The sequence below is a fragment of the Macrotis lagotis genome, chromosome X, assembly GCF_037893015.1.
Source record: "Macrotis lagotis isolate mMagLag1 chromosome X, bilby.v1.9.chrom.fasta, whole genome shotgun sequence".
Classification (NCBI taxonomy): Eukaryota; Metazoa; Chordata; class Mammalia; order Peramelemorphia; family Peramelidae; genus Macrotis; species Macrotis lagotis.
This window is the reverse complement of record NC_133666.1, coordinates 94,260,358-94,270,742: the sequence shown is the minus strand read 5'-3', so window position 1 is coordinate 94,270,742 and position 10,385 is coordinate 94,260,358. Positions and strand designations below refer to the sequence as shown.

Genomic DNA, 10,385 nt, shown 5'->3' with positions numbered 1-10,385 from the left:
ATCAAAATTGAATGTGTTGAAAGAAAAAACATATCCTTGAGGAAGAAATAAAATATTAGAAATAGCAAAATTATGTAGTACATAAGAAAACTTTTTATTAATTGAAAGTAATAGTCTTTGGTCCTTGTTTTAATTCCAGAGTTCTTTCTCTGGATACAGATGATATTCTCCACTGCTGATACCCTAAAATTGTCCCTGATTTTTGCACTGATGGAATGAGCAAGTTCATTGAGGTTGATCATCACTCCCATGTTGCTATTAGGGTGTACATTGTTCTTCTGGTTCTGCTCATCTCATTCAGAATCAATTCATGCAAGTCTTTCCAGACTTCTCTGAAATCCCATCCCTCCTGATCTTTAATAAAACAATAGTGTTCTATCATATACATATACCACAATTGTTTAACCATTCCCCAATTAATACACCACATCTCCTTGATTTCCAGTTTTTTGCCACTACAAACAGAGCTGCTATAAATACTTTTGTACATGTGAGGTTTATACCCTTTTTCATGATCTCTTCAGGATTCATTTGAAGTAGTGGTATTGCTGAATCAAAGAGTTTGCACATTTTTCATGCCCTTTGGGCATAATTCCAAATTGTTCTCCTGAAAGTTTGGATCACTTCACAGCTCCACCAACAATGCATTAGTGGACTTCCCACCAAGATGGCGGAGAGAAGACAGACACTGTGATAGATACTCTCTCTTTACCCTCAGAAATAACATGAGAGAAACCTCTTAATAGAAATTCGATCAACAAAACCCAAAAAAAGAAACTAGAACATCTACCAAGAAGGTCTGTCTCAGGGGACCATGGGTGAACTGAGAGATGAGAGCAGAAGATCAGCACTGGGGATGGCAGCTGGGAGAGGCCAGAAGGCCAGCCTCAGTCATAGAGACTTCAGTGAGTGGCTTGTGTGAGATCCAGCTTTAGCTGTGGAGTCTCTGGCCAGGGGGAGAAGAGTTATGGGAGAGGAGACTCAGAGCACACTTGGAGAACAACCAGCTGGGCCAGGGACCTGAGCTCCATACTTTCTGCAGAGCCCTTTGCCAAGAAAAAAAAAACAAAATGATAAACAAGCCCCATCCCCACCCCCTCAGCTCACTCAACAGAAAAAAGATTAATTCCCTTTCCCCAGGGCCCAGCCCAATTTTCAAGGTAAACTCAGACCCTGCTGCTGAGGACTTCACACCAGAGAAAGCAACCAGCACCCCCTACTGGCTGGCTCTTGGAATTACTAAGCCAAGTGAACAAAGCCTCTAGGATCCTCAAAAGCAAACCTCTGAGAGTCAGCTCCCCCCAACACAAGATGAAAAAAGGTCAGAGAAAAGGGGGCCCATGGAGAAATAGAAGAGACAGATCCTAAACCAGAGAGATCTAGCACTGCTGAGGAGAATATGGATTAATCTCCAGCCCAGAAAGACTTCCTTGAAGAAATTAATTTTAATTAATTAATTAATTAAATTAATTAACACGTTACAAGAAAAAAATTATCATCTCACAACAAGAAAACAAATCATTGAAAAAAATTGAACAAATTCAAAATGAGAATGACTCTCAGATCTTCAATTGGGCAAATGCAAAAATAAAATGATTCTCTCAAATCCTCAATTGGGCAAATGCAAAAAGAAAAATGATTCTCTTAAATCCTCCATTGAGCAAATAAAAAAGTCTTTCAAAAATAGAATGGACCAACCAGAAAAGGAGTTGCAAAAGATAAAGGAAGAAAAATCTCCTCTAAAAAAAAAAAAGAATGGAATTGGTGGAAACTAATGACTTCATGAGACAACAAGATTGTGTTAAACAAAATCAAAAGATTGAAAAAATAGAAAAAAATGTAAAATACCTCATCAGCAAAACCACTGACCTTGAGAATCGATTGAGAAGGGAGAATCTGAGAATTATTGACCTTCTTGAGAACATTGAAGAGAGAGAGGAAAAAAAGCCTGGATTTAATATTACAGAATTTAGTGATGGAAAAGTAAGTACCCTGATATCATGGAACCAGAGGGCAAAATAGTTGTTGAAAGAATACATCGATCTCCTCCAGAAAGAGATCCTAAAATGAAAACACCAAGGAATGTTGTGGTTAAATTCCAGGACTATCAGATAAAAGAAAAAATCCTGCAAGCAGCCAGAAAGAAAAAAAATCTAAATACCAAGAAGTCACAGTAAGGATTACACAGGACCTGGTTGCAGCAACAGTAAGGGAATCAAAGGGCCTGGAATGAGATATTCCGAAGAACAAGGGAGCTTGGAATTCAGTCAAGAATCCACTACCTGGCAAAGCTGAGCCTTCTCGTAAAGGGGAAAAGACATACATTTAATGAAATGGGAGACTTCCAAGATTTCATGATGAAAAAAACCAGGGCTAAATAGATAAATTTGTGCATTACAGGAGACTCAAGAGACTCACATGAAAAAAAGATTAAAAAAAAACTCCAAACTGCTATATAATAAGATGAAACTGGCTATATACCCACTTGGGAGAAAGAGTTCCATAGCTCTTGAGAATTGTAACTCTATTAGAGAGAATATACATAGCCAGAAGTGATGGACATTCATAACTTTTCTGTGACTCAGATGGAATGATTTAAAAACAATAACTCCTTAAAAAGGGGAGCAGTAAGGATAAGGGAGGTTTGAGGGAGACTTAATGGGGTAAATCTCATTACATCAAGAGGTAAAAAAGACCTATTGTATTTGAGGGGAAGAAGGGAGGAGGTGAGAACCACCTGAAACTTTATCTCATCAGACTTGGCTTAGAGTTAATTTAGACACACTTAATCAAATTAAGAAACTTATCTTGCCTTTCAAGTATTAAAAGGGGGAAGAGGGGTGGGGGGACAGGGAGGGGGTTGGGAAAGAAGGGAAAGGGGAAAAAGGGGAGAGGGGTCAATTTAAGAGGGTAAACACACTGAATGTGGTGATATTCAGAAACAAAACACTGGGGAATATGGATAAAGGGAAAAAAGGGGGAAAAATACAGACAGAACAAAGATAGCATGGAGGGCAATAAAGAGTTAGTAATTATAACTTTGAATGTGAATGGGATGAACTCTCCCTTAAAGCATAAGCAGAAAGCAGAGTGGATTAAAAACCAGAATCCTATAATATGTTGCTTACAAGAATTCATTTGAAGCAGAGAGACACATGTAGAGTAAAGGTAAAAGGTTGGAGAAAAATATATTTTGCTTCAGCTGAAGTGAAAAAAGCAGGGGTAGCAATCCTTATCTCAGACAAAGTGGCTGCAAAAATAGATAGCATTAAAAGAGATAAGGAAGGAAACTATATCCTCCTAAAAGGTAGACTAGACCATAAAGTAATTTCAATATTCAATATGTACACACCTAAATGGGACGGCATCCAAATCCTTGGAGAAGAAGTTGAAAGAGCTACAGAAAGACAGACAGCAAAACTCTACTAGTGGGAGACCTGAACCTCCCGCTCTCAGAGTTAGATGAATCAAATCATAAAATAAACAAGAAGGAAGTTAAGGAGGTAAATAGATTGTTAGAAAAACTAGATATGATAGACCTATCAAGGAAATTGAATGGGGATAGAAAGGAATATACTTTTTTCCCTGCAGTACATGGCACTTACACAAAAATTGACCATGTACCAGGACATAAAAATCTAATGATCAATTGCAGAAAGGCAGAAATAGTGAATACATCTTTCTCAGATCAGAATGCAATAAAAATCATATGCAATATTGGGCCAGGGAGATATAGACTCAGAACTAATTGGAAACTAAATAGCCTCATTTTAAAGAATAATGGGTCAAGCAACAAATTATAGAAAGAATTATTTCACCCTAGATAATGACAATAATGATACAACATACCAAAACCTATGGGATACACTCAAGGCGGCTGTCAGGGGATATATTATATCTTTAAATGTTTACCTGAATAAATTAGAGAAAGAAGAAATCAATGAACTAAATATTCAACTAAAAATTTAGAGAAAGAACAAATTAAAAACCCCCAATTAAATATCAAATTATAAATTCTAAAAATTAAAGGTGAAATTAATAAAATCAAAAGCAAGAAAACTATTGAACTAATAAATAAGACTAAGAGCTGGTTTTATGAAAAAAATCAATAAAATTGATAGACCTCTGGTCAATTTGATTAAAAAAAAGAAAGAAGAAAACCATCAGAAGAAAACTCACTACCAATGAGGAAGAAATTAAAGTAATAATTCGGAATTATTTTGCCCAACTCTATGCCAATAACTTTGACAATCTAAGTGATGTGTGGATGAATATTTACAAAAATATAAATTGTCCAGATTAAATTAAGAGGAAATTAAAAACCTAAATAACCCTATCTCAGAAAAAAAAATTCAACAAGCCATTATTGAACTTCCTAAGAGAAAATCTCTAGGGCCAGATGAATTCACAAGTGAATTCTCTCAAACATTTAAGGAACAAATGGTGCTAATTCTATATAAACTCTTTGGAAAAATAGGTGAAGATGGAACTCTGTCTAACTCTTTCTATGACACCAATATGGTGCTGACACCTAAACAAGAAAGAGTTAAGACAGAGAAAGAAAATTATAGACCTGTCTCCCTGATGAATATAGATGCAAAAATCTTAAATAAAACCTTAGCAAAATGATTACAACAAGTTATCACTAGGATAATACATTACGATCAAGTAGGATTTATCTCAGGAATGCAGGGTTGATTTAATATTAGGAAAACTGTTAGTATAATTTATTATATCAATAACATACCTATGAGAAATCATATGATCATATCAATAGATGCTGAAAAAACTTTTGATAAAATGCAGCACCCATTCCTAATAAAAACACTAGAGGGTGTAGGAATAAATGGTTTGTTCCTTAGAATAATAAGTAGTATCTGTCTGAAACCATCAATAAACATTATATGAAACAGGGATGGGGGGGGAAACAAGGATGCCTGTTATCACCACTACTATTCAATATTGTATTAGAAATGTTAACCTCAACAATAAGAGAAGAAAAAGAAATTGAAGGAATTAGAATAGGGAAGAGGAGACAAAACTCTTACTCTTTGCAGATGACATGAACATGATGGTATGCCTAGGGAATCTCAAAAAGTCATCTAAAAAACTACTAGAAATAATTAGCAACTTTAGCAAAGTAACAGGATATAAAATAAACCCTCTTAAACCTCAACATTTCTATATATGACTAGCAAGATACAGCAGAAAGAGCTAGAAAGAGAAATCCCATTCAAAGTAACCTCAGACCATATACAATACCTGGGAGTCTACCTGCCCAGGCAGACTCAAAAACTTTTGGGTAGTTTGATGGGCATGGCATTAAAGAAGTAGTTTAATTTAGGTAGAATTGTCATTTTTATTATATTAGCTCAGCAGTTGATATTTGTCCAGTTATTGAGATTTGATTTTGTGTGAAGTGTTTCATAGTTGTTTTGCTAAGTTTCTGATTCTGCCTTGGCAGGTAAACTCCTAAGTATTTTATGTTATCTGGAGTTAATTTAAATGGGATTTCTCTTTCTAGTTCTTGCTGCTGTATCTTGCTAGTAATATATAGAAATGGTGAGGATTTATATGGGTTTATTTAATATTCCATGACTGCTAAAGTTGTTGAGTGTTTCCAGTAGTTTTTTAAGATGATTTTTGTAGGCTTCTCTAGGTATATGGTCATGTCATCTGTAAAGAGTGAAACTTGTTTCTTCCAAATTCTAATTACTCGATTTCTTTTTCTTCTCTTATTGCTGGTTAACATTTCTAATACAATATTGTAGAGTACTGGTGATAAAAGGCAACCTTCACCCCTGATCTTTTTTTTTAAATTTTTTTTTTTTGTAAGGCAAATGGGGTTAAGTGGCTTGCCCAAGGCCACACAGCTAGGTAATTATTAAGTGTCTGAGACCAAATTTGAACCCAGGTACTCCTGACACCAGGGCTGGTGCTTTATCCATTATGCCATCTAGCCACCCCTCTTCACCCCTGATCTTAATGGGAATGCCTCTAACTTATCCCTATTGCATATAATGCTTGTTGATGGTTTCAGATGGATACTGCTTATCATTCTAAGAAAGAATCTATTTATTCCTATGCTCTCTATTCTAGATTTTAGTAGGAATGGGATCTGTATTTTTGTCAAAGGCTTTTTCAGGCTCTATTGAGATAATCATGGTTTCTTATTTTTATTTTAAAATTTATTTATTTCATTCATTTGAACATGCATATTTCCAAGTTACACAATTTCCCCTCACTCTCCTCCCCTCAGCAGGAAGTAATCAGATTAGCATTTTACATACATATTTTATTAAACATATTTACAAATTAGTAATTTTTGGCATAAAGATTTAGGATAAAGGGAAAGAGAAATATGAGATAATTTTTAGAAAGTGTTCATCAGGTTTGGAAGGGTTATGTTTTCTGTGTGTTTTTTTGTTTTTCTTCCTCTAGTTGGGGATAACCATAACCAGTCAAAATGCAGTTTTCCTACCTCTCTGGACTGTCAAGAGGAGCTGCTTCCATCAAGTTTGTTCATCTCATAATGTTGTTGATGTGTACATTGTTCTCTTGGTTCTACTCCCTTTGCTCAGCATCAGATCCCGTAAGTCATTCCATGCTTAGAGTTCGATCATTTATGGTTTCTTATAGAACAATCTTATTCCATAGTATTCATGTACCATAACTTGTTTAGCCATTCCCCAATTGGTGGGCATCCCCTCAATTTCCAATTCTTTGCCACTACAAAAAGAGCTGCTATGAATGTTTTAGAACATGTAGGACTTTTCGTATTTTTTACAGGTTCTTCTGAATATAGACCTAGAATTGGAATTACTGGGTCAAAGGGTCTGAACAGTTTTATTGTTCTTTGGGCATCGTTCCATATTGCTCTCCAGAAAGGTTGGATCCATTAACAAGTCCACCAGTAGTGCATCAATGTCCCAATCTTCCCACAACTTCTTCAACATTTAACATCATCTTCCTTTTTTCTCATCTTGGCTTTATAATAGGTCTGAGATGATATCTCATTGTTTTAATTTACATTTCTCTAATCAATAATGATTTGGAGCATTTTTCATATGATTGTGTATAACTTTAATTTATTCATTTGAAAACTGTTCATATCTTTTGGTCATTTATTAATTGGGGAATGACATCTTATAAATTTGAACTTTATCAGAACTCCTAATTGTGAAGATTGTTTCCCAGCTTTCTGCTTTCTATCTAATTTTGGCTGTATTGATTTTATTAGTGCAATTATTTTATTTTTAAATTTTTTCCCTAATTTTATTAAGGCAATGTGGTTAAGTGACTTGCCCAAGGTCACTCAGTCAGGTAATTATTAAGTGTCTGAGGCTGGATTTGAACTCAAGTCCATCCTGACTCCAGGGCTGGTGCTCTATCCACTGTGCCACCTACCTGCCCCAATGTTGTCTTATTTTAAATGGAATTCTCTTTCTATCTCTTGTTCTTAGGCTTTGCTGTTCATATATATAGAAATGCTGATCATTTAAGTAGTTTTATTTTATATCCTGCTACTTTACTGCATTTGTTAATTGGTTTTTCTTTTTTGGTTTTTGTTTTTTTGCAAGCAATGGGGTTAAGTGACTTTCCCAAGGTCACATAGCTCAGTAATTATTAAGTGTCTGAATCCAGATTTGAACTCAGGTCCTCCTGACTACAGGACCAGTGCTCTATCCACTGTGCAACCTAGCTGCCCCCATTTGTTAATTGTTTTAAGGAGTTTTTAGATGATTTTCTCTGGTTCTTTAGGTATTCCATCATATCATCTGCAAAGAGTGAATGTTTTGCTTCCTTATTGCCAAGTCTGATTTCTTCAATTTCTTTTTCTCTTATTGCAACTGCTAGCATTTCTAATACTATATTGAATAGAATGGTGATAATGGGTATCCTTGTTTCATCCCTGATTTTATTGGAAATGCTCTGAGTTTATTCCCATTTAATATAATATTTATTGATAGTTTTAGAAAAATACTCTTTATTATTTTAAGGAAAACTCCATTTATTCCTAAACTTTCTTGTGTTTTTAAATGGAATGGTTGTTGTATTTTATCAAAGAATTTTTCAGCATGTATTGAGATAAACATATAATGTCTGTTGGTTTGGCTTTTGTTATGTTCAATTATGTTGAGTGTTTTCTTAATATTGAACCATCTCTGCTTACCTGGTGTAAATCCTACCTGATCATGGTGTATTATCCTGGTAATAAATTTTATAGTCTCATTGCTAAAATTTTATTTAAGATTTTTGCATCAATATTCATTAGGAAGATTGGTCTACAGTTTTCTTTATCTGTTTTGATTCTTCTGGTTTACATATCAGCACCATTTTGTTGTCATAAAAGGAGTTTGGCAGAGCTCTTTCTTCTCCAATTTTTAAAATTTTTTAAAATAGTTTATGTAGAATAGGAATTAATTGTTCCTTAAATGTTTGGTAGAATTCATTTATAAATCCATCTGGCCCTGGAGACTTTTTCTTAGGGAGTTTATTGAAGGTTTCTTTAATTTTTTTTCTGAAATGGGGTTGTCAAATTGTATATAACCCTAAAAGGGAAGATATAACACTTCCAATTCTTTAGAACTTTACTTCTCTAAGGATAATTAGAGAGTAGAATATAGTTGAAGAGAATGAAACTAAAGGATATGGATATGATTGGGTCTTGTCTCTCAATTGAAGAGGTCCAAGATGACTTCACTATGTTTGAGACAAAAAGCCCTGAAAAAAAACCCAGGGGTGTTAACTTTAACTTAAGTATCTCATTATTTTTAGCTCATTTAATCACAAGGTGCCTGATGAGGGCATCATAAACTTTGAGGACCTGAGACATTTGTTTAAAACAGTTTTTTCTGTCCTTCATGGGATCTGTAGTGTGAATGTCAGAGTAGAGACTTCTTTCATCTTTGGTAGGGAAAAGCTCTGGGAGCATGTTAATTTAGTACTGCTATCTTGGTTCTGCCTCAGAAATTGTTAATCATTATTTCTGTTAGGTTTGTTATTTATATAGTCAATTATACTAACAGTTTTCCCAATATTGAAACAACCCTGCATTCCTGGAATAAATCCTGCTCGGACATAGTGTATTATCCTAGTAATAACTTGCTATAATCATCTTGCTAAGATTTTGGTTAAGATTTTTGCATCCATATTCATTGGGGAAATCAGTATATAATTTTCTTTCTCTGTTTTAACCCTTCCTGGTTTAGGTATCAGCACCATATTGATGTCATAGAAGGAGTTAGGCGAGTTCCATCTTTCCCTATTTTTCCAAATAGTTTATATAGATTTGGAACCAATTGTTCCTTAAATGTTTGATAGAATTCACTTGTGAATCCATCTGGCCCTGGAGATTTTTTCTTAGGGAGTTTATTGATGACTTGTTGAATTTCTTTTTCTGAGATGGGGTTATTTAGGTATTTAATTTCCCCTTCATTTAACCTGGGCAACTAATATTTTTGTAAATATTCATCCATTTCACTTAGACTATCAAATATATTGGCTTACAGCTAGACAAAATAGTTCTGAATTATTACTTTAATTTCCTCCTCATTAATGGTGAGTTCACCTTTTTCATTTATAATACTAGTTATTTGGTTTTCTTTTTTGATCAAATTAACCAAAGATTTATCTATTTAATTGATTTTTTTTTAAAAAATGAACTCTTGGTTTTATTTATTCAACATTTTTTGTTTTCAATTTTATTAATTTTTTAATTTTAAGAATTTCTAATTTAGTATTAATTAGGTCTTAATTTGTTTTTTTCTCTAATTTTTTTTAGTTATATACTTAGTTCATTGATTTCCTCTTTTTCTATTTTATTCATGTAAGCATTTAGAGATATAATATATTCTCTAATAACTGCTTTGGTTGTATCTCATAAGTTTTGGTATGTTGTCTTGTTATTGTCATTGTCTAGGATGAAATCATTAATTCTATCTATAATTTGTTGTTTGATCCATTCATTCTTTAAAATGAGGTTATTTAGTTTCCAATTAGTTTGAGATCAGTGGAGAGAGACATGGCCCATTATTGCATCATGTTCTGAAAAGGAAGAATTCACTATTTCAACCTTTCTACATTTGATTATAAGGTTTTTATGCCCTACGACATAGCCAGTTTTTGTGTAAGTGCCATGTATTTCAGAAAAAAAGATATAATCCTTTCTATCTCTGTTCAATATTGTCCAAAGGTCTGTCTTGTTTAGGTTTTCTAATGTTTTATTTACCTTCTAAACTTCCTCCTTTTAGTTATATTTATCTAATTTTGATTGAGGAAGGTTGAGTTCTCCCACCAGTAGAGTTTTGCTCTCTATGTCTTCTTGTAACTCATTCAGCTTTTCCTCTAAGAATTTGTATGCTATACCACATGGTGCAAATATA

At 34.0% G+C, this 10,385-nt stretch overlaps 1 pseudogene; it reads left to right on the top strand.

Annotated features, from left to right (window-relative positions):
* The first annotated feature begins 814 nt into the window (after positions 1 to 814).
* Positions 815 to 10,385, top strand: part of LOC141498772 (structural maintenance of chromosomes protein 3-like) — a 77,488-nt pseudogene continuing 67,917 nt past the window's right edge.